We start from the raw sequence: 27,951 nt of genomic DNA, 5'->3' as shown, positions 1-27,951 counted from the left end.
GACTCAATCATTTATCCTCTCTTTCCTGTACAAACTGTACCACTGGGTAACCAAATAGTAGACAAGGGGAAGCATCTCTGTATAAACTTACTCCAGCTAATAAACAAAAACGAAATGACAGAATCAGAACTTCACTGTTTTGCAGCACTTAATGAATTAATGGAAAGGCATTAAGCACCAAAGGCTGCTAAGGTCAAAACAGAGTGGAAATAGGGAAAGAACCTAGGAAGAAAAATAAATCATAAGTCTCTTCGATAGTCAGGGGGAAGACCAGTTCTGGAAACACACAACAGTAATTTTAGTCCCAACAGGTATGTGTATGTGTGTGAGAACACACACTTGGACAGGTGTAAACAATATGCTGGTACTAGATTGAGATAAATTAACTTTTCTTATGCCTTGGAAGCAGAACATTTAAATAGCCAAAAAGGAAATAAAAACCCTAACATTAATCTAAAAATCTCTTCTTTTCATAAAAGACCCAACGAGTATGGATTGCCAAGTTGCATTTAATACATGTATTTCATTGCCAGGGCAATTCCATTGTCCTTTATATCTATTTTTGGTTTTGATCCTTGAGGCAACTAATATTCATTTTCAGGAAACAAACCTATGAAAATTATACCAGCTTTTGTGCAACATGCAAAGTGAGTGCGTGCGGGTTCAGTGTTTCCAAGCAGCAAAGGATACTCCGCATTACTCACCCTGAATTCCCAACATCTGTTGGTCAGCAGGAGAACTAATTCTTCAGGAAAGGGCCCCTGCCCTAATTAGATTTTACTTGCCTTATTAGTAAATCTCATTCACTGACTTAATGAGAAACAAAAGTCATGTGATAAAAGAGTCACGAGCAATAAAATGTTAACTAAATTTATACAGCAGAGGGCTTGAAATTTTCCCTCCGTATCAGCAAAACTGAAATCCACAGTGGAAACAGGAATTGCTATAAATGGCTTCAGACCTAGGCATGGGGATTTTTTATATTCAGGATGTAGCTTATTCCTGAGAGAGCACACACAATTTAGGCATTTAAAGTGCTACACATGTCCAAATCTTTACTAATTGGGAGCAGTAATAAGAGCTAAGATTTATTGCATACTTCCTACATGCCAACCTATTCTAATAACTTTAAATGCATTAACTCATTTAACTTCACGAAGGTAGGCTATTATTATTCCCATTTTACAGACGGGAAAACTGAGGCTCAAAAGGTAAAGGGACTTACCCGAGGTTACTCAGAAAATAATTGGCAATGATGAAGTCTAACCTCCAAGCCAAGACTGTTGGACCCCTGCACTCCCATTGCTCCTAGTACTTAAAATTGAGGGAAATGTGTGCTTTTTTTATTTTTTGAATCAAAACTTAGCTTTTTGAATTATTATAGACCAATTCAAGAACATGATTGCACCTTGGGATCCCCATGGATGTCAGTTGCAGCTTGACTACAACCACATTTTTGGTTGGTTTTATCACAGTATCTGAATTTCAGTTCATGTCACAGGACAGACTGAGGTCGTCACGTTTCTCAAAGGGGAGCACGGGCCTCAAAACTCAAGGTCAAGATGGAATTCCATCACTGAGCAGCACATCTTCACGCGGCAAGCTAGGCTTCCCTGATGTGGCCCTGCAGCCACTGCGAGGAGGAGAGAAGAGACGCTCCCAGTGAGCACGCCGGCAGTTTGGGTGGAAATGGGTAGTTCTGAGGACCGGACTTAGTGTAACTCACTCGGTCACCACAGGAGCTCTGAGGGGGCAGCACCGTCATGGTCTCAGCTTTTGGTTAGAAATGCCCACCGTGGAAGGACACCCCTGTCCAAGGAGGACCAGGAACTTCTGACCCCAAGCCGGACATTCCTTCCACTGCACGGCAGCCCCTCTGCCAGGCCTCTGAGCTAAAGCCCTCAAGGGTATTCAAGTCCAACCAGAGAAAAAATGACTCTTGTGTTGTCTGCTGCTGTGTCCCAAGCTATGCAGACATCTGGACGTGCGATGCTCAGCCTCCTCTTAGGACACCTCTCCCCTGGGGCAGTGAGGTCCCTGAGGAGCTGTCCACTCAGCTCCCCGGCCGCAGCCTGGGCCACTCAGGTGATCTCTTCCTGGAATCCTGTGTGAGACTGGAAATCCACTGGATCCAGCACGTGGGTGCTTCCCTGGGTACCTGGACTCCCTGGGTTCCAGGTGCCAAGACACCTGGTGCTGGTTGGTTCCTCCTTCCTAGAGTCTGCATGTTTAGTTCTTCTTTTGAATCTACCAGCCCCCAGTATCCTTCTGCTAAACCTTGCTCTTGTTTTTTAATCCTGTTTGCAAAATTAGCTGGGACTCCTAGTTGTGATTGCCAGGAACCCCTCTCAACCAGCCTAACCCAAAAAGCCATCCATGGGTTCTCTTAACTGGAGGATCGACAGGAGAGGTCTGGCCTCAGTCACACTGGGACTGGAAGCTACCAGGAATCTGTCCCTTTCCACATCTTGACATTGGTTGTCCTGATTTTGTTCTCAAGTAAAAATGATCCCCAGCAACACCAGGTCTTACTTGTCCATAAAACGTGGGTCCCTGAGAAGGGAGCTCGTCTCTCCCAAGAGCTCTGGGAAAGTCCCAGGGAAGACTAGGGTTGGCTTGGGATGGTCCCATGTCTATCTCTGTACCCGTTATTGTGGAGGGGAAGGGGCATGGAACGCTCAGAGTGGCCAGGCCCGGGTCACACCCCATCCATGGGCCAGGAAGCAGGGCCAGGCTTAACTGAAATGCACAGATTACAGTGGAATAAAATGTTGGCTCTCCAAAGGAAATGATGCCAAACATGCCCCCGCCCCCACTGCCCACGCGACAAACAAGATCACTCTCATTACAACCAAAGGGCCCCGTCTGAGGCCCCTGAATCCACTGTGAGTGGCAGAGATTCTGAGATAAATCAGAGCCCAAGGAAGGTTGGAGTACTCAAGGAGCTTCCGGAAAAGACTGTCCATGGGATTTGGATAGCTTGCATGGAAAAAAGGATGACCTTCCAGGCAAGATGAAGGATGGCTGTGGGCCCTGCCAGGGATCTTGAGAAGGTCCACCTTCCTTCCAGGTCTGGAGGGCTTTCAATGGGTGAGCAGCGGGAGAGACGGTCCAGAAAGAACAGCACATCCAGATTGGGTCATCCCAGAAGGGAGCTAAGAGAGCCCTGCAGAAACCAAGGAGGCGAAATCCACCCCCTAAGCCAGAACTTTCCTAAGGAAGGATTGGCTTCCACACCCTTCAGGCAGAAAGAAGACAGCGTGAACTGCGAGGTGCCAGCTGGGAACAGAGACATTCTGCAGAGCATGGTGGCAGGAGGGTGTGGGCTGCCGTTTCTCCTCCACGCTCCGCGGACTAACCCTGGCGCTGTCAGCCTCCCAAACGTCTCCATGCAAGGGTACGCCATCATCCTCCTCTCCAGAACACAGGCAGGCACCCACCCTCAGGACAACTCAGCCCACAGCCTGGAAAACAAGGCTGGCCACAGCACCTGGGAGTCGGGATGCTCCTCTGTGACACCTGAGACCAGCAACAAAGCCGCTGCCAGGCAGCACAGCACTCAGCTGGGTTCTCTATGGCCTCTCAAAGATCCCCGGAAGGAGGAGCCCCACTGCCCACGTGGTGACCTGCCCTATCCGCCTCCCCACCCCCTAATGGAGCGTCCTGGGACGCCCTCCCTAAGACATGAGCCATTGCCTCAGGTCTGCTTCTGGAAGCTCTGTGAGGGAGAGGATCTGCGCCTGTCTTGTTCTCTGCTGAATCCTCACTGCACATAGTAGGTGCTCAATAAATTTGATTTGCGTGATGAATGAATTAAGATGCCTCAGCCTCACCCTCTGAGAATCAGCACTTACCATTCTATTATTTGACATGGACACGCTGATTTACATGTCAGGGAATTTTCTAGAGAGAGGGAAAGAAAATGACCTGCCCAGGGGCAAACAGTCAGTAGCTGATGAGGAACAAGGATTCAGACCACCCGCGGAGACGTTTTCATTTTAAGAGAAAGAAGCCGAATCCAACCAGTTTATGCCAAAGGGGATTAATGATAAAGACACAGGGGTCCCAGGAGCTGAAGAGCAGGCTGGGACCATCTCCTCTCTCTGCCCCTCCACTCACAGAGGGAAGCAGGGCTATGCCCAGGACACAAGTGTGCACACCTCCCCAGGGAGGATGCCAGCCCAGCCAGGACCCAGGAGGCTCCAGTTGGGAGCCCTTGGGGACCAGTCCACTCTGGCCAAAGGAGTGGACGATCATGGCACAAACACAGCTTCCCAGGCATCGGGGGTATATTCAAGGGCCATCTAGGGTCCACTTCACCCACCCACCCACCCACCTACCAGCCCCAGGCCTGCCCTCCAGCACCTAAACTTGAACCTCTTCCCATTGTCACAGTCTTTGCCATTTGCACACCACAATCACACACACCAGATTACCTCTCCTTTTCTTCGTTAAGAAACTCACTTTTTAAACCTTAATGTGGGTTTGATCTGTGAGAAATGTTTTCATAATGCAAAAGCACATCTGTCAGCTACACTGGAGCCTGAGCCAAAAGGAAAAATCGGTAATACCCTGCCTTCATTTAAAATTTTTATATTTTGTTCATCGTGCATTACTTTTTGCATTTTGATTTTTCAAGTGCCGCATTCAAGTCGTGTTTATCTTGATGACTGGCTTGTTTGGTGCCCCCTTAAATTTTGCACCCAAGGCCAGTGCCTCACCTACCTCTCTTAGCCCCTTCCCTGCATCATCATTTAAATAAAGCTTTAAAATACTCGAGCTAGTGTCACCTGACCTCTCCTCCATCCTGCACGGTCACACTCACTTCACCTGTCTAAAATAGAATCAGTGACACAGATGAGCTTTTGCAAGTCTGCTGGTCCAAATCCCTTGTCTCCAAGCCCAGACCCCACAGCTGTCTAAAGGCAAACTCAGCCAGGGCCCAGGTCTGCCGGGGCACCGCCCTCTACCCGGCCCCTCTGTCGCTTGATGAATCAGGGACGAAAAAGGAAGTCAGGGCTGCGGCCTCAGCTTTCTGCCGGTTTTGTTTTATTTCTGGAGGAGCCAACCAGCTCTGGCCAAGGAGGGAATCATAAATTCCGCTGGGAAGGAGCCTGGAGCTCCTGAGACGTGGCCAGGGCTGCCCCTGGGGAGCGCAAGGCTGGTGGGGAGAAGTCACAGCAAATGCCCCTTCCGCCTCCCCACTCCCGTGCCCAGCATTTTCAGGCAGTGACATCACAGTGCACAGGGAGCAGAGAGCAGCCCCGAAAGGAAAAGCAAGTCACAAAGAGGGCAGGGGGTAGTGGGAGGGGCGGGAGCCAGCAGCCCTCCTTTGCCTTGGTGAACACAATCAAATCAAGAATGAAAAATTCCCTAGGCTATAAGGGTGTTGCTTTAAGCTTATCCCTGGGTGCCAGGCCCGGGACAACCAGGAGATGCATCATCTCATTTAAGCCTTCCAAGGAAGGTGCTATTTCATTCCCATTTTACACATGAGGAGGCTAAGGCTAAGAGAGGTTATGTGATTTGCCCGAAGTCTCTCACTCAGTAGAAAATGGAGCCAGGATTCAGGCCCAGGCTGCCGCATGTACAGACCCCCTGGGAGCAGACAGGCAATAACCCCAACTGAAGGAGCCCCATCCTCTGCCTGCAGGAAGCCCCCAGCAATCTGGGACACAGGTCAAATGCGTGTTCCCCAAACCCCTGACTCCAAGCGGGTGCCCCCCTTCCCTCCATGGGCCTCCCTCTTCTCTCACCTCTCACTCCCCACCTCCCACCCACCATCAGGCTCCCAGACCCCCCTCCTTCCCAGATTTTCTCTTTTACCAGATCACTTGAAATATCTGTGTGGCTGGGTCTGTGCCCCAAGCTTGCACCCCTCATGCCAGAAAGAAGTTGGCCCTGAGCGTATGAAACCCAAGATAGATCTGTCCACCCACGTGTGAGATTCCTGCAGAATTATGTGCATTTTTTGGTGGGGAGAGGGGGGCTTAAATATTTCTGATGGGACCAGACCAGGGCTGGCTGGAACCCTTCTCTGAATGGGCTCTCCACCCAGACGCTCCATCTCACCACTTATCAATTAACCGTCAATGAAGAACCCACATTCCTGCTCAGCCAAGAGATGTACCACCTCCAGAATGTACACGGTACTCCTTTCCAGAAGTAGGAAAAGAAGCTTTCCTACTGTGAAGCCCATTTCCTGCTCAGACCAGGTGGAAAATCTGCTAAACTCAAAAGGTCAAACCTAGTTTAATTTTATACCCTTTTGTTAAGAATGTTCTCTTAAAAAAAAACAAAACAAAAAAAAAACCCTCATGTTTCATTCCAACTTTTCAAAAGTTAATTCATGTGGAAGAAAAAAAAAAGATTAGGATAAAATTTCAAATATTAAATTCAAATGCAGGATTAATGACTTTTATTTCTAAGCCCAAGAGGTTGTCTGGAATTTAGGACATTTTTGGAGTAGTGGAGACCAGACATAACCAGATGCGGTTGTGTTTTGGACCAAGTCAGCACAAATTTCATACCTTGAAAGATTATATCCACGTCTGTCTTAATACAAACAGTCCCCCCTTTTCCAAAACTCTCCATCCAAAATGAACCCAGAGCCATCAGCTTGAAGACAAAGACTAAACACTTTTTAAACGTAAGTGAAAGTAGCTGACGACTGTAAACCCTGATTAAAACACCCCCACCCCGTGCAATTCAACCCTTTCCCCCCATCTCCCCTCACACCCTCCTCAAATGCACAGACACCTAAACACAGGCCACAGGGACGGGAGAAATGGCTAATCTGAAAGAAGAAAAAACAGCCTTTCCATAACGTACAATTTCCCTCGAATTACTAAATACTGTGTTAACATGCCCTGGTGAGGTATCTCAAGTTCTGAAGAACCTGAAAATACTGAACAACCTCACACGAGGGCCCTGGCTAATTTTCCAGCCAAAGCAGTTTGGATTACTTAGGATAAGGTCTGAACTGAAGTCTCGATGATTTAGCCCAGTCCACAGATGAGCCTCATAAAACAGTATCAGGACATGAGTGCACACAGGATGGACATGGAGCAGTGGGAAGGTGTCGGCTGGCTGAGGGTCCAGGGCTGGCCAAAGGAAGAGTGTGGTCTGTGGAACATGAACATTCCTTGAAAAAGAACTCCATGATCCAATACGTTTGGAAAATATTCCACACTCTAAGACAGGGGTCAGCAAACTACAGCCCAAGGGCCAAGTCTGGCCCGCCACTTGTTCTTGTAAATAAAGTTTTATTGGAACAGGGCCATGCCCATTCATTTACATATCAACCATATCATGGTGTTTTCAGGTGACAACAGCAGAGTTGAATAGTTGCAGCAGAGACCACATCACCCACAAAGCCTAAAATATTTACTAGCTGGTACTTTAGAGATAAAGTTTGCTGACCCCCTGCTCTAAGGCCATCTTAGAGATTCACAAATCACATCATCACACTAGAGACTCCAAGAAATCCAGCAGCAAGGAAATCCATTCCACTTTGTTTACCATAATATTTCACAAGCATATCTGATTTAAAAAAAAACAAAAAAACACACCTTTTCCCTCCATGAGATATGCATCAATTCCTCTCACAGGATGTGCTCCACACACATTTTGGGAAATACTGGGGTGTGTGTGTGTGTGTGTGTGTGTGTGTGTGTGTGTGTGTTTGCATGTGCCAGAAGGAGACATATTAACACAATCTTCACAGGGGAAATGCTACATATCTATTTTCAGACACTTCTGGTCTAACGGGCAGTGGACACAAGAACACTATCAAAGTGGTTCTTCAACTCTTGAGACGGATTTAACACATATCCACACAACCAAATAGAATGGTTCAATTTGTTTGGAGGGAGAGAAATGGTTTCATTTCAAATGATTTGATTGTTTCCAAGACAGACATCTCCTTGTTGTTAAAAGAGAGGATAAGTAGATTCATGGCAGGTCCCCGTGGTGAGGGGGAATAAACAGGAAGCAGATGACTCTGTGCTCCCAAAATTCATGTGCTGAAGTCCTAACCCCCAGCACCACCAAATGTCATTGTATTTGGAGAGAGGGTCTTTAGAGAGGTAATGGAGTTAAAATGAGGTCCCCAGGGTGGGGCCCTAAACTAATAGGACTGGTGTCCTTCTAAGAAGAGGAGATTAGGGCACAGCCACACACAAAGGGAAGACCATGTGAGAACACAGGGAGAAGGTGACCATTACACACCAAGGAGAGAGGCCTCAGGAGGAACCAACCCTGCCGACACTCAATCTCAGTCTTCCCAGTCTCCAAAATCCTGAGAAAATAAATGTCTGTTGTTTAAGCCACCCAGGCTGTGGTACTTTGTTGTGCAGCTCAATCAGACCGACACAGCAAATAAGGCTTGTTAGCAGAGAGCTTATGAAAGGCACCTGATATCTTATAGCTACGTGTTATGAAATATTCTCCATCGCTAATCTTCAAGCACTCAGCCTACAGTTAGAGCTGAGTTTCAATCCAAGCACTTAGTAGCTGTGTGAGTTTGGGCAAGCTACTTACCCTCTCTGATTCTATGCTTCTTCATCTGTAACATGGAAACAAAACCTTCCTCACCTGTGCACCTTCCCCAGGTGTTTGTGAGGGTAAAGTGAGATCATGGATAGTGAAACAGCAACAGAGAGAGCTATCGGTGAGCAGCAGTTCTCATGAGTACTGTACTCCTTGCAGCCTAAGGCCACATGGATTGGGATCCACCATCAACTTACTAAGGGTTTTTAAGGGAGAAAAGAGACCCTAGAATATATGTAACCATCAGTGACAAGATGCATGCTGATTACAGAAACACTCTGACGTGAGCGAAAACAGGCAAGTGTTTTTGGGATTTCAGAAAATGTGATATTCCTCTCAGTTTTATATTTAGAGAAGTGCCCACATCGTTGGGTGTAGAAATGACACTAACAGATTCTGGTGCTGGGATCTGTTGTATGGCCTTGGACACTGCGCTCCTAAGTCTTGGGCTAATATGTTACACAGCAACAGATAACTGATACAGCAGCAATTTCTTGTGCGACTGCACTGCTCCAGGACAGAGTTCAGTGGGATATAATTAAATTATTACATTACATAAATAATTTAAATTATATTAATATAATTATTATATATTATTATATACAATAATTAAAAGAGCTACAGACACAAGAACACCACAGGCTCTACTCCAGGCACAAACTGCGGGATATTCTTAGGCCTATTCATTGATTTATTAATGAATGAACAAATATAAAGTACCCCACACATTAACAAGCAAGTGATTCATCAGTAGGGCAGCCATGGTCCTTGCCTTCCAGGAGCTTACAAATCACAAATATGTCCAGTGCTATGAAAGCAAAGTGTGCCCAGTATAGTGAGACATAAAACAGGTGACCAGACCCCATCCTGCGGGTCAGGCGAGTCATCTCTGAGGAAGGGGCGTTCAGAGGGGATCCAAAGGATGAGCACTACAGGCGGGGTGGCTGTGGTGGAAGGGTGTGCCAAGCAGATGGAACAGCCTGTGCAAAGACAGGCAGGAGAGAGCAGTCCGTCTGGCCAGGGGACTAAGAGGAGGCCCCTGACGTCAGAGAACGAGCTGGGGGAGGGAGGGTTAAGAGGTGGCTGGAGGGTAACACCTCTTCCCTCTTCCTGATTTTCAGCTGAGCATCCACAAACCTGAACTACACAGACTCTCCAGCTGGGCAGGGTCTTGAGATCCTCCTTATGTTGGCCCAGGTTGTGGGCAGTGTCCTCCCCAGGACAAGCTAAGCGCTGTACCAGCTCCAAGTCTTAACGAACCCACTTCCTTGCTCACATCCCAGCCCAGTGTGGCCAGAGGCGAGCTCTGCTCCCCAATCACTGGGCCCCAGGGCGCTTCCGTCCTGGATCTGCTCTCCTCTGCGTCCTGGGGCCTCTTCAGCGCATCACTTGTGGCCGCAAGTCAGCCAATGGCCACAGCCAATCCCAAGGGAGGCTGGGCTGTGGAGGCTGCAGTGTTCCCAGGAAGAAGAGCAGGGGCGGTCTCTGCTAAGGTGTGAGAGAACAGACTAGACGGGCTCTCTCTGCCTCTGTGACAGGTGGGGAGGGTCTACATCTCACCTCTCCACTGAGGAGAAAGGTCTGGCTGGCACTGGGGAAGAGCCTTCTGGGCAGGGGTCTGCCAGGCGCCCTCCCACCCAAGCCGACGAATCACACCACACAGGCAGCAGGTGGCCCTCTTCCTGCTCACAAGGGAGCCAGTCTCCAGGCTGGCAGACCCTCTGTACTGGGGGCTCAGAGACCTCCTGGGTTTGACTCCTGAACCCACCAAAGGCATCTACTGACCAGCGTTGCACAGGTGAGCTCACCTCCTGTGAAACAGGCACCATAAAGCACTTAGCACAGCACCCAACACAGAGCAGTGTTGGATAAGCATCAGATACATTAAGTAGTAGAATATAAATCCATAAATGTCATCTAATGGTCATACTAGAGTATTATTTTTTATTTATTAATTTACTTAACTTTACTTGCTTTCTCTTAAACCTAGAGGTAGGGCTCTGTGGTTTTACCATCTCATCTGGTGGTCCCAGGAAACCGCCTGGACAATCTGCTCCTTTCCCGTTGGAGCACCAGTCTCTAGTAATAAAATCCACAGCATGTTCTTGCCCCAAATATTGCTTGAATGCCCTGGATGTGGTAAACGTTAGTGGTTAAAAGCATGAACTCTGAGGGAGACTGACCAAGTAAAACTCTAGCTCTGGACACTAACCAGCTGTGTGACCTTGGGCAAGTCACTCAACCCCTCTGAACCTCATTTCCTCATTTGCAAAATAGGGATGATTGAACTACCTACTTCATAGGGTTGTTGTTAGGATTTAAAGACTCACTCTACATTAGGTTATCGGAACAGGCACATAGTAAGCATGGTGTGTTTTCTAGTACTATTATTACATGGAGCTGCTAGGAAAACTTGCTCAGAAAATGTACACGTTATATATTAAATACAGAATGAGGCCTCCAGGAATGAGCACTAGTGTCATATTTAATTATAGTTACAAGTGCCCCCTGTTACCTGAATCCATCAGTTTCTGAGTTTGAACAGTGAGAGTGTGGATAGTGGATGTGGGTATAATGACCATTTTGTTTCATTGCCACTCAGATGGCATAGAAGCAGCGGCCACTTTTCTGGTGGACCAGGGAGGTGCCAGGCACCAAGACACCCACCCTCAGGGCTCTTTCCTGCCCTGGAAGGCGCAGGCCAGCTCTTCCCCACGCAGCTCAGCCAGCCAGGGCCTACGCAGTCTGCCCATTCAGAAGACGTGCTCCCCGGGGACCCATGAGGCCCAGCAAGCTCTCAGGGCAAGAGGAACGGGCCTGGGCTCTGCCAGGCTCAACATTCCCACAAGCGCCACTAGCAGGATGGTCAGAGAGATGGAGGCCAGGGGGCCTGGAGTCAGGCCCGGCCAAGGCAGGGGAAGTCTGCGACATGTCCATTTGCTCCCCTGCCTCGGGGTCACGGGAGCTGGAATCAGCCAGTTTGCCTAGAGCCATAGGCCCTCAATCTGTCATGACACCCAAGGAAAAAATACAGGGAAATACTATTTTTTCATCCCGTTTATTACCCGAACAAGACTTAACCTGGAAGCACCATTGGCACTGAGCAGCAAGGTGCAGCCGTGCCCGTGGCGCCCAGCTTGCCCTCAGCACAAGCGCGCTCACTGTGGGGCCCCGGGTCCTGGAGGCCCAGGCCTGCTCAGGAGAGACGATGGGGACGGGAGAAACGGGGCCAAAGGGTGACATCCATCCTGATGGCTTTACAGCCTCACCCCCACCCCACAAAGGCTGCCATCACGGTGACGTCAAGGGACTCCCTGGCATGATGTCACCGTGCTGGGCAGGGCCGCCCGCTCTGGAACCCAGAACCAGAAGTCAGCTTCTTCCGGTTACAAGGGGTTGTGACCCTTGAGCCAGTGCTTGGACTGGATTCAATGGGGGACCGTCCAAAAGCTGTGCCCCTTCCCCCACCGAGAGGCTCAAAGGCACGAGGTGGATCTCCACAGTTAAAGAGAAACGTCTCTGGATGCTGCCGTGGTCAGGATCCTGGACTGAGACGCAAAGGCCCCAGCAGTGGGCAAACAATCCATTATCATCAGCCACTGACCTCTCGGTGTCTGCAGCTTCCTGCCACTTCCTGGGCCCTCCAGGGACTCCAGCAAGTGTACCACGGGGCCCATGCCCAGAAGGTCCCACCCTTGGTTCAGTGCTCTGCTGTAGCTGACTTGAAATTCCTCATCATTTTTGACGAGGGACCCCATATTCATCTTGCACTGGGACCCCCACATTATGCAGCCAGCACTGCCCACACCTCACCCTCCCAGGTTCCAGCAGCCCCATCGCTGACCCTTCTCACCCACTGACCTCCCTTCAGCCGAAATCTCAGGAAATCCTCAAAACAACCCCAGGTTTGGGGACTAATTCTGCAAACATGGAAAATGGGATGCATGGGTAGTAAGCAACCTCCTAGACCCACACGGCTAGTAACAAGCAGACCCGAGGACCAAATGCAAACTTCTTGAAACCCAGAACCCGTGTTCCTCTCCCCACGTCTTCTTCCCCTGAGTGGGAAGGAGGACCCAGCAGAGCCTGGGAGAGGGTCTCAGACCAGCTCAGCATTGCTGGGAGGAATCGGGTTACTGTCCCGGAAGAGACATTCTAAGTAAGGCCCCAGTGGAGGCGCTGGTGGGCAGGAGGCCAAGGTAAATGGGTGGTGGTAGGAGACCCGCAGCTCTGCAAGGGTGGGGGGCATTCTCTGGGGCCCCCCCTCGTTTGACCTCCCTTCCACTGATCCTCCCTGAAGGTGTGCTCAATGAGGTCACGTCCCGTGGCCCCATGCCACTGCACCCAGGAGCCTCTGCCACTGGAAGGGGTTGGCCTCACAAGAGTAAGGAAACAGGGAGCACCCAGCCTCTGGGACCCCGGCGATGGCCTGAGTCCCTCCTTCAGAATGAGAAGCAACCTGATTCCATCGTGTCCATTTCGGGGAAACATCAGAAGCATAACCAAGAGCCCCAAGAAAACAGGTCTCACGCAGAAGCAGATGGGGCCACAAGCAAGGGCCAAAGGAGCTCAGGAAGGCCAGTCCAGAGAAGCGAAAGCTCCGAGAAAATCATCACAGCCTCCAGCTGAGGAAACGTGCAGACGATGAACACCGGGCACCAGCATTCCAATTCAGATACCACAGTGGCAAGTGACAGAAATGCCGACTGAAACTGGCACAAGGGATTTATCTGAGATAAGCCAGTATTCGGGGAGGGATGATGGAGAGCTCCTGACACCTGCGTGCGGGACGCCAGCCTCCTGCTCTCACGGGTGCAAATTCCCCCCACCCCCCGCAGCTGCTGGCCAGACGGTCAGTAAGACGGTGGAAGTGAGTGGAGTGTCTGCAGGTTGGCCCTGAGCTCCTCCTCAGACCCACACCGCTCCGCAGCATGGACGGGAACTCTGAGAGGATAAGGGCCGCGCACTTGCCTCCAAGCCCCAGCTCTGCCATTTACTGCCCGTGGGTCAGTCCTCCAACCTCTCGTCGGCTTCCCGAGGCTCTTAGGAGAAATAGCAGTTTGCATCCCGACCTGTAGGCCTGCGTCAGACAGGAGTATTATTCCCACATAACTGAAGCTCCCTGGGCTGAATTAAGTAAAAAAGCAACTTAAGAGGATGTTGCATGGCCGACATTATCTCCAGTACTGGGGAGCAGGAAGAGAGGCTGAGTGGCCAGGAGTAATTCCCAAAATCACGCCAGAGAGCGGGGACAGCGGGACCCCGGCCGCTGCCTCTTGCCCCTTCATGAAAGCCTGCACTGTGTTACAAGCTGGCTTCGGCTGCACTAAACAGAAGCCAGAATACCAGTGTCCGAGACGACCTGTTTGTAGAATTTGTTTTCCTCCCACAAAGGTCTGAGTTCTGCTCTCTGAAACCAGCAGGGTTTCCTCTCTGCCGTAAAGCACAGGGCTCATCCATGTGGGCTGGGATGATGCATCACAGTGTCTGCATCGAGCCACTGGGAGGACACACAGGGGGACGAGGAGATGGCCCCTCCTGGTAGGGACACACACCAGAGAGTGCATGTGGCCCTTCTTGAATCACATTGGCCAGGGCTCGTCACATGCTTTCGTACAGTTGTGACAGACTCTTCTATTACTATGGGGGATCGGAGGGGTCGATGGTGGGGGGGGAATCAGCAGTGGCTACCTCCCTCTCTGCACCCCAGCTGCCCTACCACCACCTCCCTTTAATTCTCTGGACAGGATGAGCTCTTTGCATAGGCTGTTCCCTCTGCCCGGAACACTGTTCCTCTCCTTTTGTCTAGTGAACTCCTCCCCCAGATCCCACTCAGACATCACTGGTCCCCGTCAGGCTCCTGCCCTGTGTTCTCCTCATCCTGGTCTTGCTGCCTCAGCACCTTCCGTATTCTGCGATTATCCCTCTGGGTGATCATTTGACTGATGGCTGCTTCCTTCAGGAGGTGGAGAACTTCCCAAGGTCGGGAATCTTGGTTTGCTTCTCGTTAGGCACTAGTGCCCAGTCCAGGGCTGTAACTATTGGCTGAAGGACTGAATAAATCAACGTGCCTTCCTGAGCTCTGGGTCCTCTCCTGCAAATGGATGCCGCTCAGAGTTGTTACAAGAAACACAGTTAACAATCCTAAGGAGAGCCTCGTTCCAAGTAGCAGGTGCTGTTACCCCTTTGATTTGTTTGATCCTCCCAGTAGCCCTTAAGTTAGCTCATGTTATCACCTCCATTTTACAGCTGAGAACACCAAGGCACAGAAACTTCCCAGCTAAGTGGCAGGCTGGGAGGAACCCCAGGGTCCTGGCACCACACAGCAGGGGCTCAGGCAGTGCCCTTTCTGCCCAGACACCCCTGCTGAGGAGCGTGCGCCAGGTGGGGAAGGGCCCAGACCCGCTCCTGTCCTTGTCCCCTGGGCCTCTTCTGGGAGCTCCTCCCATCCTGACCCTAAGTCCTTCAGCAGCAGGTACCCCCAGAAGTCCAGATCCAGATCCATGCTTCCACAAAACCACTGCCTCTGGAGTGTGGCCGTGTGGCCTGGCCCCCTGCAAATGGCTCCCAGAGACACAGAGCTGGATGACACACAGCCGCCCCACCCCCCCAACTCTGGGCCACAGACCAGCAAACGGGCAGGCACGTGCTCTGCCGGCGAGGAACGAGGGGCATCCAGCCCTGCTGGCCATGAGGATGTCCAGGAAATGCCAAACCATGCCCCAGGGAAGAATCTGCCTGGAGTAACTCAGCCAGTTTTTACACTGCTCTTTAAAACAACTACTACTCTGTCTTGTTACAAAATGGATACACATCCAGTGCTGGACAAGAACGGGGAACACACAGAAAACAAGGAGACATGAGGATCGTCCACAACCCCTGCAGCTCTCACGCTGGGCCAGTGCCAACCTGGCGCCTTGCTGTCTGCAGCGCACCTCATTCTTGACGGAGAAAACTACATTTCAGCAACATCACAGATTTCCGTGTGTGCGTCCCTCTAAGACTTCCGGATCCTGGGTGTCGTGGTTTACAGGAGAACAGGAGTTGGCTGTCACCATACCTCTCATGGGGCCACGTGTGCGTGGTGAGGGCGGCGGTGGTGAACGCCCCATCCCCTCCCGATAACATTTCCCGAGGCCCCCTCTGTGCCCTGGGGGAAATACAGAGCTCAGACTTGGCTTCTGTGTCCCACCCCTACCCCCACCCCTCAACATCGTACTACCCAGGGGTAAAGATAGGAGGAAGTTAATTTATTTCTAACAAACGTTTTTCTAGCACTCTCCACGTGCTAGGCATCGTTCTAAGGACTTTACAAACATTAACTCTATTAATAGCAACCTTAGAGGTAGGTACTCTTATTTGCATCTTACAGATGAGAAAACTGAGACCCAGAGAAGTCAAGTGACTTGCCTGAAGTAACACAGTGACTTAATGGTGGAGCCTAGATTCAAACCCAGGCATTTGGGCTCCAGAGCCTACGCTGGTACAAGCTAATTGACCATGATGTGAGGACCACGTTGGAAATGTGGGAGGTGACACATAGGTCACTAGCTCCTGCTAAGCCAGCACATTTTTAAAAAGAATTCCAACAAGAGGAATTAGGCATAAAGCCGTGGTTCTGAACCCTGGCTATACGTGAAAGTCACCTGAGGCAACTTGAAAACTGCTACCCAGGTTCTACTCTGCTTGGTTTGGGGCGGGGTCCAGGAACCAGTACTTTTTAAGACTTCCCAGGTGATTCCACTGCACGGCCAGGTTTGAGAACCTCAGCTCTCGGAAGGAGGCTCTCTCCACACATCCTATGCGACTGTGGGCTATTTGCTTAGCCTCTTAGGCCTCAGCCTCCACATCTGTGGAATGGGAATGCCATTGCTTTGGTGAGCACACGAAGCCTCACATGCACACACCTCACAGGGGCCTGCACAGACTGTCGGCTCTTATCACAAAGCACACCCGCTCTCAGCACCCAGGCAAAGATCAGTGTACGAGTCTGCTAGGGTGGCCATAATAAAGTACCATAGACTGAGGGCTTACCAAAAAGATTTATTTTCTCACAGTTTGGAGGCTGAAGTCTGCCATCAAGGAGTCGGCAAGGTTGGTTTCTCCTGAGGCCTCTCTCTCTGGCATATAGGCGGCCGTCTTCTCCCTGTGTCCTCACGTGGTCGTCCCTCTGTGTGTTCGTGTCCTAATCCCCTCTTCTTATGAGGACACCAGTCATAGTGGATTAGAGCTTATTTTAACTTATTACCTCTGTAGAGGCCCAGTCTCCAAATACAGTCACATTCTCAAGTCCTGGGGTCTAGGGCTCCAATACATGAACTTTGTGCAGCATTCAATTCAGCCCAGAACAATCAGTAAATGCAGACAGAACCTGTTTTGAGGTGCTTCCTTGGGCATATGGCTGAGAATCCAGAATCTCACACTTATGTCCCCTAAAGCAGGACACAGCGAGGTGGGTGGTTTTCACTTAGCTAGTGAGCGTTTGACAATCTCTGAGCATAGGTTCCCGATCTGGGTTTCACCCCTGCCAGCCCTTCGAGGGTTAATCCGAAGGTCTCTGGAGTTGGGGGGATTTACTGCCCCCAGACCTTTATCATCTCACCCTGACGTTGAGGGCTCACATTTCCCACTTAATTACTTGTCCGGCAATCAGAAGAGATAGCCGGTTCTGTGCTGAGTTGGCTGCAGCTGTGAACTGTTTATTTACTTTTCCTCAGCCCGGGAATGGCTATAATTTAAAGGTTCAGATCTCAGCTACCCTGCCTGGTGCAAACCCTGCTTAAACACTTCCATATTGCTCGGGTGGAATGCGCTGGAAGCTGCCCCCACTCCCCTCCCTGGACACAGAGCGCTGAGAAGGCAGGTGTTCCTGGTTACGGAGGCTGCAGGGCCGGGTAAGGGGAGAAGGCTGCCCACTGTTACTGCCAACTCCGCCGTCCACCCCAAGAGCTCACGGAAAACCTAGAAGCCATAGTAGGCCTGAGTACCACGAGATGGCAGGACGGGATGGCCCCAAAGCACCCCACTCCCACAGCAGTGGTCCCTGCCACAGTCGAAGCCACAGCTCTCACTAATTCCTGCACCAAATGGTGTAATTACACTGAGGCTGTCAAATGGCATCCAGATGGTCTCGCCGTTCGCACCAGCGCTTTAATAAGCTTCTAGGCGTGACCTTGGCAGCTTGTGCCCCACCTGCGCAGCCCCCGGTCGTGAAGCCCGAGCCCACAATTAGATCAGATAATGAGCGCCCAGGCGACCAGCCTTGAACTCTGCAAGCCCTCTTCAAGGGGTGCCCAGAGAGTCACCCCACGCCACTGACAAATGGCATGCGTTCCACCACAAACGGAGGGCTGCCTGTGCACAGCTCCCCCGGAGGCCTGCCTGGGGAGATCACAGAGACCCGAGACCCAAGAGCACATTTGGGGGGCCAGGCAGCTCCCAGGCAAGCTGTTCCAAGAGCTGAATTCTGGCAAACCAGAGGCTCAAGGCCGACCGTTTCCTCTACAGCCCCAGGCAGCCCACCAGGGAGGAACTGCTTCTAATACTGCCACCCCCATAGGCACCAACAGATGGGAACCCAAACATGGGAATCACCTGCTGCCACAAAGCTGCACGTGACCTCCACCAATTCATCCCCTTTGAATACCCTCGAGCCAGAGTAACTCCACAGTGAAGCTTTCAGTGATCTTGCGCTGAAAAGAATCACATTCCACTGGCCATTCTGAAAAGTCAAATTATTCTTTCCCAGCATGGGGCACACGCCTCAGAGAGTGACAGAGCTAACATGCCTACACCAGGCACCAATGCCAGGACTTCACACATAGTGACTAAACTAACCCTCAGACGACCTGGATGCTGTTTTTATCCTCCCTTTGTAGAAGAGAAAACTACAGAGAGGGTAAGTAACCTGCCCAAGGTCACACAGCTAGGGAGTGGCAGGAACGGGATTTGAACCCAGGTAAGGAAGCAGACATCATGAATGCATACAACTATGATCCCATTTGGGTAAACAAATAATAGTTAAAAGTTTACTGGTACGCCTCTATGACAATACGTTATATATTTTAAACGAAGTTTAAGAGTTTGTGCAAAGGTTTGGAAAATGCCAAACAGTCCAAGAAGAGCCCGCATGCTGATATTCTCAGGGCCCTGCCAAACCGGAGAAAATGGGTAGATACAAAGAAAAGAGCAAATCAGAAGCCTTCTCTGTGATGGGTTGGCGCAGAGGGCAATGGGAGAGGGACCAGACACTTGAGCTCTTGGCCGGGGAGAGAAGTTTCTGTGGGAGAATCCTGTCCCTGATCTTTGCCAGGTTTGGTTCTCGCAGACCTCAGACAGAGAACGAGGGGAGGCTGAGACCCAACAGGGAAATGCAAAATGTGTTTGTTCCGACTCCCTCGTTATATTTGACTCTTTATAAGGCATCAGTATTCCCCTCACAGGCATCCTGGGTTTTAATGGTCCTATCTCAAGTTGTCATTGAAAACCTACTCTTAAGACTGTGTCACCATTCTTAGTAACATGTGAATGACTGACATTTAGGAAGAGGGGATTGCATTTCAGGTTACCACCTTAAGGTCAATTTGGCTTTTCAAACAAAGAAACCATGAGAAGACCCAAGACAAACATGATGCATGGAAAAATCATCATTTTTGCTAAAATAATGGGAGGGACACAATGGCTTTTTAAAATACCTCTTCAAATAACACGGAATGCAAAGTAAAGATGATGTGACTTAATGTGAGGAGATGCCCAAGAGGTCATGCCTGGGCAGGTTTTGCTCTCGGTCCACACTCCTGGGAAGGGGAGCCTACTCTGCTCAAGATTCTGTGATAGAAAATCTTGAGGAACCGGGCCTTAAATTATGCAAGTGGTTCGTTCCAGTGGTGACATCACCTGGCAGGTCACAAATTTATTCCAGCGTGAGCTGGGCGGGGCGGGGGTGGGGGGTTCCTGGCAAAAATGCTAGGACTCAGAAGCCACCAGTATTAGATACTTGGTGATCTGTCCTAGAACCGCTGCAGCCCAGCCAAGCGTTCACAAACAGGAGATCAATGGTGGACCCACCTCACCATCCAGGGTGTGTCTGCTCATGTGTGCACACATGTGTGCATGTGTGCTGGTATGCATAGGTGTGTATGTGAGTGGGTGTGTGTGTGATAAGAGTGCGTGTGGTGTGTGTTATGTGTCCAAGTGTGTGCATGTGATTGAACATGTGTATGTGCGTGTGAGTGAGTACGTCTGTTCCTTTCCAAGAAAAAAAAAAAGTCTCAGGAAGACAGCATGAGACCATTTGGTCAGCCACCATATTTCACGTTTTATCGCACCCCTGCTTTGGAAAAACATAAGCCAATAAACGTGAAACCAGTTCTGTGCCTGCAGCTTCCTGCTTTGGGTCAACAGAAACCCTGGGATGAGAGAGTACTGGGAGATTCCCGACAACAAAGCAGAAAGTTCATAAAAGACAAGGACCCAAAACTCTGAGGACCCCACTGCGTTCCCCGTCATGCTGACTTTCAGAAAAGACCGCAGGACTCGAACAGACAGGGAGTGAACCTGTCCAAGCCCCTCGTCACCCAAGAACCCACTGATTCTGCCAGACAATCAGGCTGCCTGCTCTGGCCTCTTCCGCTGTCTCCACGCCTGTCTTTCCACAAACTGGACCGGCAGTGCAGAGCTCTCAGAGGCCCAAATTCAAATCCCAGCCCCACCACTCATCACCAGGCCCTTGTGCAAGTGAGGAATCCCTCCTGGCCGCTCCAGCGTTCCCATCTGTGGAAAAGAGAGACCACCACCACCAACGCTGTCACCAACTCTGGTGCCGCCTGAGCGCTTCAACATCTAACTGCGCTTACCCCTCCGAGGACCGGTGACCTAAGGATGCACTACCGCACCTCCCGCAGGAGGGAACCGGGCACAGGAGGGACGCGGCGGGGAGGGAGCACTGGAACAAGGGCACTACCTAAGCCGCTGCCCACATTTCCAGGAGGGGCTCGTTGCCCGCCCCCACCCCCCATCTGACAGGAGTGCCTGTGACGGGTCTTGCAGGATTTCATCCTCACTGTTGTAAAGTTTCCTCGTGGAAAACACGAGCATTTTCCCGGTCTCTTCGTTAACTTGATGTGTCCTAAGGAGGGTCAATCCCCCTCTGGCCCCGACGCCTCAGCTCTGAGAATCCCAGGGTCACTCCGTGTTTCCCGATACAGGGCTCCTGTGCCCCAGGGGACAGCAAGGACTTGAGTCCCTTGTATTACTGTTAACATTTGGAAATTTCCAATGCAAAGAGCCCTGGTTCCTAAAATGAGGCCTAAGAAGGTGCTCAAAACACTCACAGTCTCTGCTTTTGACTCCAGCCCTGTGAGTTCAGTGTGGTCTGCCCCGAGTTTATGATTATCAGAAACTTTGCCAGGAAGGTTATATCACTGCATATCATTATGGGCAATAAGAATTAATCCTTTCCTGAACACACTGTCTGTGCTTGCTGTGTGCAGGGCACCCTAGGATGTCTCCCGACTACCCCGTAAGAGAGATAAGATCATCCCCAGTCAGCAGAGGAGGAGACTGCGGTTCCGAGAGGCTCCAAGACTCAGCATGACCAGGAGGGGTAGCAGTGAAGATGACTCAGCCTGCCTGACCCCAGAGCCTGCCCACGCTGCCAGGCCAGCCTTTTCCCAAATGTTCCAGGTCAGAAGAATTACCTGGGGGCCTGGTGTAAACTATGAATCCTGGGTCCCAGCCCACTTCTCGTGAGTCTGACTCTGAAACCGGGGCCTGAGAATCTGCATTTTCAGACAACCATCGCTGCCCACTCTCCATCATACAACTAGATTAATTACCTGTTTCCATGCACATTCCATGGCTTGATAAGAGCACCTTTCAAATGTTGGTACTGATGGGGAGGGGGGAGGACGGAAACCTAGCCCGGGGCCAGGCAGGCAGGCCTCCCCTGCCCTCACCCGCCTGCACAGCGCCCCCGAGGGCCATACGGGGCACTGCGACCCCCCAGCCTCCCAGCAGGGAACCCACCCACTGCCCCTACAGAAAGAATGGGCGGAAATGGCCGCAGGCAGGAACTCACCCCTGCCATTTCACAGCGCTCTGCAGGGGAGGGCCTGCAGAGGAGCTGAAAAGGCCAGGGACACGGAGCCAGCCTCGCGAGAGAGCCTGGCAAACAAAGCACAGCCCCCCCAGAGCAATCACCCGCCAAAATCTGCAAGCTCATCACGGTGCTTGGGAACCTCGAGGGGGGGACACAATACAGGACGCATCCTGCTCGGCAGAGATAAGAGAATTCCCAGGTTCTCACTGCCCAGCCTCCCCCTGGGGACAAAAGAGCTGGCAGTGAGCTTGGAGGAACGTGAGAAAGATGCCCGAGGCCAACACTGCACGAAGCTCTGCACCCTGAACTCCACACCCTGCACCTCTCACCCTTCACCCTTCGCTCATCCCTGAAGTCACTCCTCAGACTGACCTTCAAGCCCACCCTACGTCTCGCTGGTTGTGGAGCCCTGGACAAGTGGCTTTGCCTCTCTGCTCCTCAGTTTCCCCACCTGCAAAATGGGGCTGCAGGTGGGAACTACCTCCGTCCCTCCTCGGGGTTTTGCTGCGATCCATAGTGTGTTTCTGGAGGACCCACTGTGTCCTCGGCACTTTCCTGTATCACCCGGTCCAGCCCTCAGCCAGTCCCAGGAGCTGGGCTTTTGCACAAGCCCCTTGTCCCAGCGAGGAGGCTGATGTGGACGTGGAGGAGGTGACGTGGTGGGGCCAGAGGCCGTGCTCACCCATCTTGGAGCTAACCACTGTTCTGAGAGCCTGATCAGGACCAGCCAACAACAAGAGTGGCGGCTCCAGGAGACTCCAATTCCATTCTTATCCGTGGGTCATGCCTTTAGGCTCAGTTTAATCCAAATGCTGAGCATTTGTTTGCACACATCAAAAATGATAATAACCGCAAGAATGAAAGCTAGTACTTGCAGCTCACTTTCCATACGATGCCCTGGGAGGGTGGTGCTGTTATTAGCACCCCCAACAGTCGAGGCCATTGACATTCTGAGAGGTCAAGTCATCTGCACAGCGTCACCCAGTGGTGATCAGGGGAGTACTGTGCTTGCACAGTGCAGGGACCCGCCCTCGGGACCTCTCTCTCTCTCTGGGAATTCCTTTCCCTCTCAAGGGCAGGGACCTCACCTGTCTCTCTCTCTGTCCCCAAAGGATGCCAGCACAGCAACCAGTCAATGGACAGTTCGAAAGCAAAAGTCGAATTGACTCAGATTTTATTTCCTGGGTCGCTTTGAGCACGTGGTGTCCAGAATGGGCAGGAGGTGGCACCATGCTGCTTGGGGCATGTGGGGGTCAGGCTCCCACCTCTAGAGGGACCCATGCTACCCATGAGGTCTGTTTCCTTCACTCCAGGTGGGCTGAATGAGTTGGTGCAGAGCCAGTGTATTTTGGGGGGAATTCAATGATAAGGAGTCCGTCATGGAGACCAGCTAGGAACCCAGAACCTGTCCCAGCTCTCCAGGCAGAATGGAGGTGGTGGTGATGCCGTCAGGACCCTAGTGGGACCACTCTGTTCAAAGTGCAGTGAGTCCTTTGGTCAGGACAGAGCTGACCCCCCGTGAAACGGAAGCCCAGGGCACGGAGAGAGGGGGAGACACACCTCCCTCTGCCTCACTGATGCCAGAGAGGACCTGCCCACACGTGCCCCGGGGGTACTCGAGCTCTGAGCATTGCCAGGAGCCCCGTGTGGTGCACATCTTCTCTTGTTCCCAAGTCAAGGAGGTTCTGGAACCCAGGAAAGCCAACTCCAAAGCCCAGAGCCTCCCCCACAATTCCAGAGGGGGAGATTTTAATTCTCTTTTTAGAGCTCCCAGAGTTCCTGTCAACCACATCCCACTTAAAGCCATGCCCTGAAAGCCACCACTTCCTCCCTCCTGGTGCCCTCCCTGGGAAGATCTGCTGAAATAAACTCAGGAGCGTGGGAAGGTGGCTGTGGCAGACACCGCAAGTGTGCTTCCCAGAGTCTTTGATGCCCACCTTCTCCCGACTGTGTACCTTACCAGCCTCTCTTGCAGCTAAACGCAGCCAGTGACCCAGTTCTGATCCATTAGATGTCAAAAAGAGCCTGGGACACTTCTGGGAAAGCTTTTGCTTTCCCGATAAAAAAGGGAAGAGACCCAGCTGGTGCAGTCCTGGAAACTTGCTCCTCCCCTCCCCCCTTGAATACAGACGTGATGTCTGGAGATGCAGCAGCCATCTTGAGAACAGGACAGGACAGGTAATGGAAATGTGGCAGACAGAATGACACCCACCTCCCAGAAATGCCCACATCCTAATCCCCAGAACCTGTCAAAATGTTAAGTAATATGGCAAAGGGGAATTGAGGTTGCTGATCAGCTGACCTTGAAACGGGGAGATCATCCTGGATTCCCCAGGTGAGCCCAATGTAATCACAGGGTCCTTAAAGGTGGAAGATGGAGGTAGAAGAGGGGATCAGAGAAGAGCTGTGATGAAGAAAGAAGGGCAGAGATGCAGCATTGCTGGCTTGGAAGATGCAGGAAAAGGCCAGGAAGTGGGTTCTCCCCTTGAGTTCCTGGAGGAACACAGCCCTGTGACACTTTGACTTTAGCTCCGTGAGACCCGTGTCGGACTTCTGACTTCCAGAACTGTGAGAGAATACATTTGTGTTGTTTTAAGTGGCCAAGTTTGTGGTCATTTGTCACAGCAGCCCCAGGGCACTGACACAAGCCATATGAGATGCTGCCTTGCCCTTGTCGAGCAAACAAACTGAGGCCAGCAGCTGCCTTTCTCCAGACATCCTTGTCGTGTGAGAAGAATGACCCCATGCTGGTTTAAGCCACTTCAAGATGGACTATTTGTGACTTGAAGCTTAACACGTTTCTAACTGCCATTTGTGTCAGCTGGGGAAGCTTTCATTTCAAAATTCCTTTTGTGAGAGAGAAAAAGCATCACCAGCTAAAAATGTAAATTGAACCCTAGGACAGTACCCCCAAGGTCTGAGGATGAACTTTGGGCGGCCCTGGGACCTTTCTGGAGAAAGGAAGGTATAGTGAGATCAGAGTCCCTTGAGCAATTCTCTTCATAAAACTTTCTCTTCATATAATGTCCTAAAGCCCTCAACGTTCTAAAAAGAGAAACAGATTCTTAAGTAAATGTTTATTGAACCATAAAGTGGACCTACGACAAAAAAGTTAATTGCAATAAACAGAAGGGTTACCTTTTTTGGGCACTGTGGCCACTACATGGCAGGGTCCCTGGGATAACAGATGTGTTTGTGGTTGCCCACCTGATAGGACTGGGTGCAACTTCTCCAGTTTAATGGCCACTCAGGACTGGGTTCCTTGTGTCTTACTTTTATGGCAGCCTGTTTATCATTGATATGACCTCTCTGACAAACAGCCTTTTTTCAGAAACACAGCTTTACTGTAATGTCATTTCTGAGCTAAATTTTCCCAACCTATCTGATTGCTCACTTTACAACTGGGTTTCTAGGAGTGGGTCGCGGGAAGATGCCTTTGCTTACTCACGACGCGCAAGGAGACTGTGAGCTGGGAAGGGACGTTTGTCGGGGACCTGCCTCGAGGGTCGCTCGGCGCCGGAGTGGGCAGCCATTTGACTCTCGCTGCTCCCGGTGTGGTCTGACCAGGTTACGGATGAAAGAGATAGTCCAGCGAAAGGTCTAGCAGAGGCCCGGCAGGTGACCAGTGCTCAGCAAACATTAACTATTGAAATGCCCGTCTCTCCAGCACTCCCAGCAGCCCACGGGGTAAGTCTGGGGAGCGTTCCCACACTCCAGGCCAGGAATCCGAGGCTGAGCAGGATTCCGTGACAGCAGGAGAGCAGCCCATCTTCCCGCTCTCCCTGAGACGCCTCCCCGCGGCACCCACAGCCACACCTGAATGGGAGCGGCCAGGGTAGCCCCAGGCCCCATGCTCTTTCCAAGGCCAGCACCGTGCACCCGCCTTCCTCTTTGTCCCTCACGAGTGCCCTGTGAGGGGCCTTGTGCTGCCCACACTCAGGACGAGGAAGCCACAATCTCAGGGGGCCCTAGTGTCTTGCCCACCATTCTGAGACACTTGGAGACAGGTGCGAACGCAGGCGACCCGATGGCACGTTCTGGGCTCTCATCTGTGACCCCACAGCTCCGCTGGCCGCAGCACAGCCTTCTCTGGCCCCACAGAGTGCAGCGAGGTCAAGCCGGCTTTCAGCCAAAAGCAGAGAGGGTCCCCTCCCAGGGCCAGGCTCTGAGCTCAGAGAACCAATTCGCGGAAAATCCCAGACTGACTGAGAGCCCAAGAGAGGTGTGGGGCCAGAGAAGGGAAGCCGTGGGCACCCCAAGGCCCACCACGCAGGGCCTCCCGGGACTGTGACCGCAAAGGCCAGGCACCCCGCCCTCCTCCCGGGCTCGCCCACAGGCCACCCGCGCCCACCTGGAGAGACCTTCCCACAGCCTGCCACAGCAGCCTCTGGGCACGGGCTGGGATCCTGGCACCAGGGGTCAGTTTTGCCACTTGAACCCCTCTCTGGTTCTGACACCTTGTGACTCTGGGCAAACCCCCAACCTTCTGTGCCTTGATTTCCTTCTCTGTGAAATGACAGTCATAAAAGAAGCCTCCTGCTTTTAAGGGAAGTTTTGGCCCAAAACACCGATCCTTTATATTCCCGACTGGTAGGAACACATTAATTCATTTTATTTTTAAAGAGACCATGAGTGAGATATCCAGAATGTGAAGAGATGAACATCCCATCAGGAGGGTTTTTGTAAAGAAAAGTGTCAGTGTCTCTTTCTGCTTTGAATCAAGAGAGCATCACGTAATCGTCAGATGTGACCCACGCCGCCTTGGCCCTCTGCTGGTCACCCAACCACATCTGTTCCCCACCCCATTCCTCCCTGTTGACAGGATTCGGGTTTTGTTTGGCTTGGCAATGGACCCGACTAAAAATATGCAGTTTCCCAGACTCCTTTGCAGTGAGAGTGGTCAGGTGACATGGTCCCAGCCAAGGCAATGGAGGTGAGCTGCCCAGAGGGGCCCTTCCAGCGGGACAAGACGGTGCAGCATCTCCCTAGCCCTTTATCCTTCCTGGAATGCCACGAGTCCCAAAGATGTGGCGTTCACCTCAGGACCTGAGCCCACAGGCCCAGAGCCCAAAAGATGGAGAGAACCAGGCTCCCTGCCCAGTCTGCCCACCCCCACCTTCGCCACCTAGGACAACACCCCTGTTATCTGCAGCTGACCCACGTGCACCTGAATACTAGGAGGTGCAACCCTGACCTCATCTTTGAGGAGTAAACACAGAAGAGGTTAGACAGGCCATCTCCCTGGAAATAACTCCCACCCAGGCCTGGGGGCCCCACCTCCCTCTTGCCTATCAGAGATGAGTGACATCAATAGCATCCAATCACAGTGTTCTCTGTCTTCTTTGGGCACTGAAAAGCAGACACCTCTGTTCACTAATGTAAATATTGTATTTACTGGGGCTTATTTACTTATGCATTTCCTTAGTGGAAGCAGCCTTCAGGTTCCCTGAGGCGTAACATGACACGCAGGCTGCGGCGCCCTGGAGCTGCTGTCTCCTCCTGAAGTGGTGACTGATGGAGATGGCACTCAGGCAGAGGGCCTCGGCGTCTCCGTCTGTGCAGTGGGGATGCCCAGACCGTGCCTGCCCGGTCCCGGGACTGTCCCCATCTCGGTGATAAGGCCAAGGCTGTGGTCTCTGAGCACGTCCCCCCTCGTCCACTCTCCCCGTTCCGGCCCACTGGGAGGTCCCCACGCTCCCCTTGCTGGCCCCTAACCCAGGCCAGTGCCTGGAATACAGCTGCCCCAGCTCCCCCCAAGGCTGAGCCTTCACATCTCCATTCAGAGGCCCATCTTTGGGCTTCCCCGAAACCCCCTACACGCCCAGTGCCCCATCCAACGCTCCCCCAAAGCCTGCAGCCGCCCAGCACAGTCCGGCCTCCCCGTGGACTGTGGGCCGAGACAGAAACGACCTTGCTTGTTGTTCACGGCTGTAAACCCAGAGCCGCCCAAGTGCCAGACACGGAGTCAGGCTCCACAGACACTTGCTGCCCATGGAATGACTGGCGCTGACCTAGTGGGAGACGCTGTCATTTCACAGTAGTGGCTATGGAGGGCTGGGAGGTACAGCAAGGCCTCATTTTGCCACGTCTGTGTTTTCTCTCCCACACGCCACGTCCTTACACCTCCTACCCTTGGGGAAAGGAGGAGAGTGTCTCATCGCATTGGCCCTGGTGCCGCAACAGGAGAGATGGCTAACCCCAGGTGACAGAGAGTTAAAGGAAGGACAGACTAAAAGGACAGGAAAGAGAAGTGAAATACTCAGAATTCCCTTCAGTTCCGCACTGCACTGAAGCCTTGAGGC

The 27,951-nt window shown here is 51.7% G+C and overlaps 1 protein-coding gene across 5 annotated transcripts in view; it reads right to left on the bottom strand.

Annotated features, from left to right (window-relative positions):
- Positions 1–27,951, bottom strand: part of LOC309616381 (uncharacterized protein C16orf95 homolog) — a 515,949-nt gene that overhangs the window by 294,847 nt on the left and 193,151 nt on the right. The window lies entirely within an intron of this gene.

Source organism: Balaenoptera borealis, assembly GCF_965194805.1.
Source record: "Balaenoptera borealis genome assembly, chromosome: 19".
NCBI classification, from domain to species: domain Eukaryota; kingdom Metazoa; phylum Chordata; class Mammalia; order Artiodactyla; family Balaenopteridae; genus Balaenoptera; species Balaenoptera borealis.
This window is presented reverse-complemented; position numbering and strand designations above follow the sequence as displayed.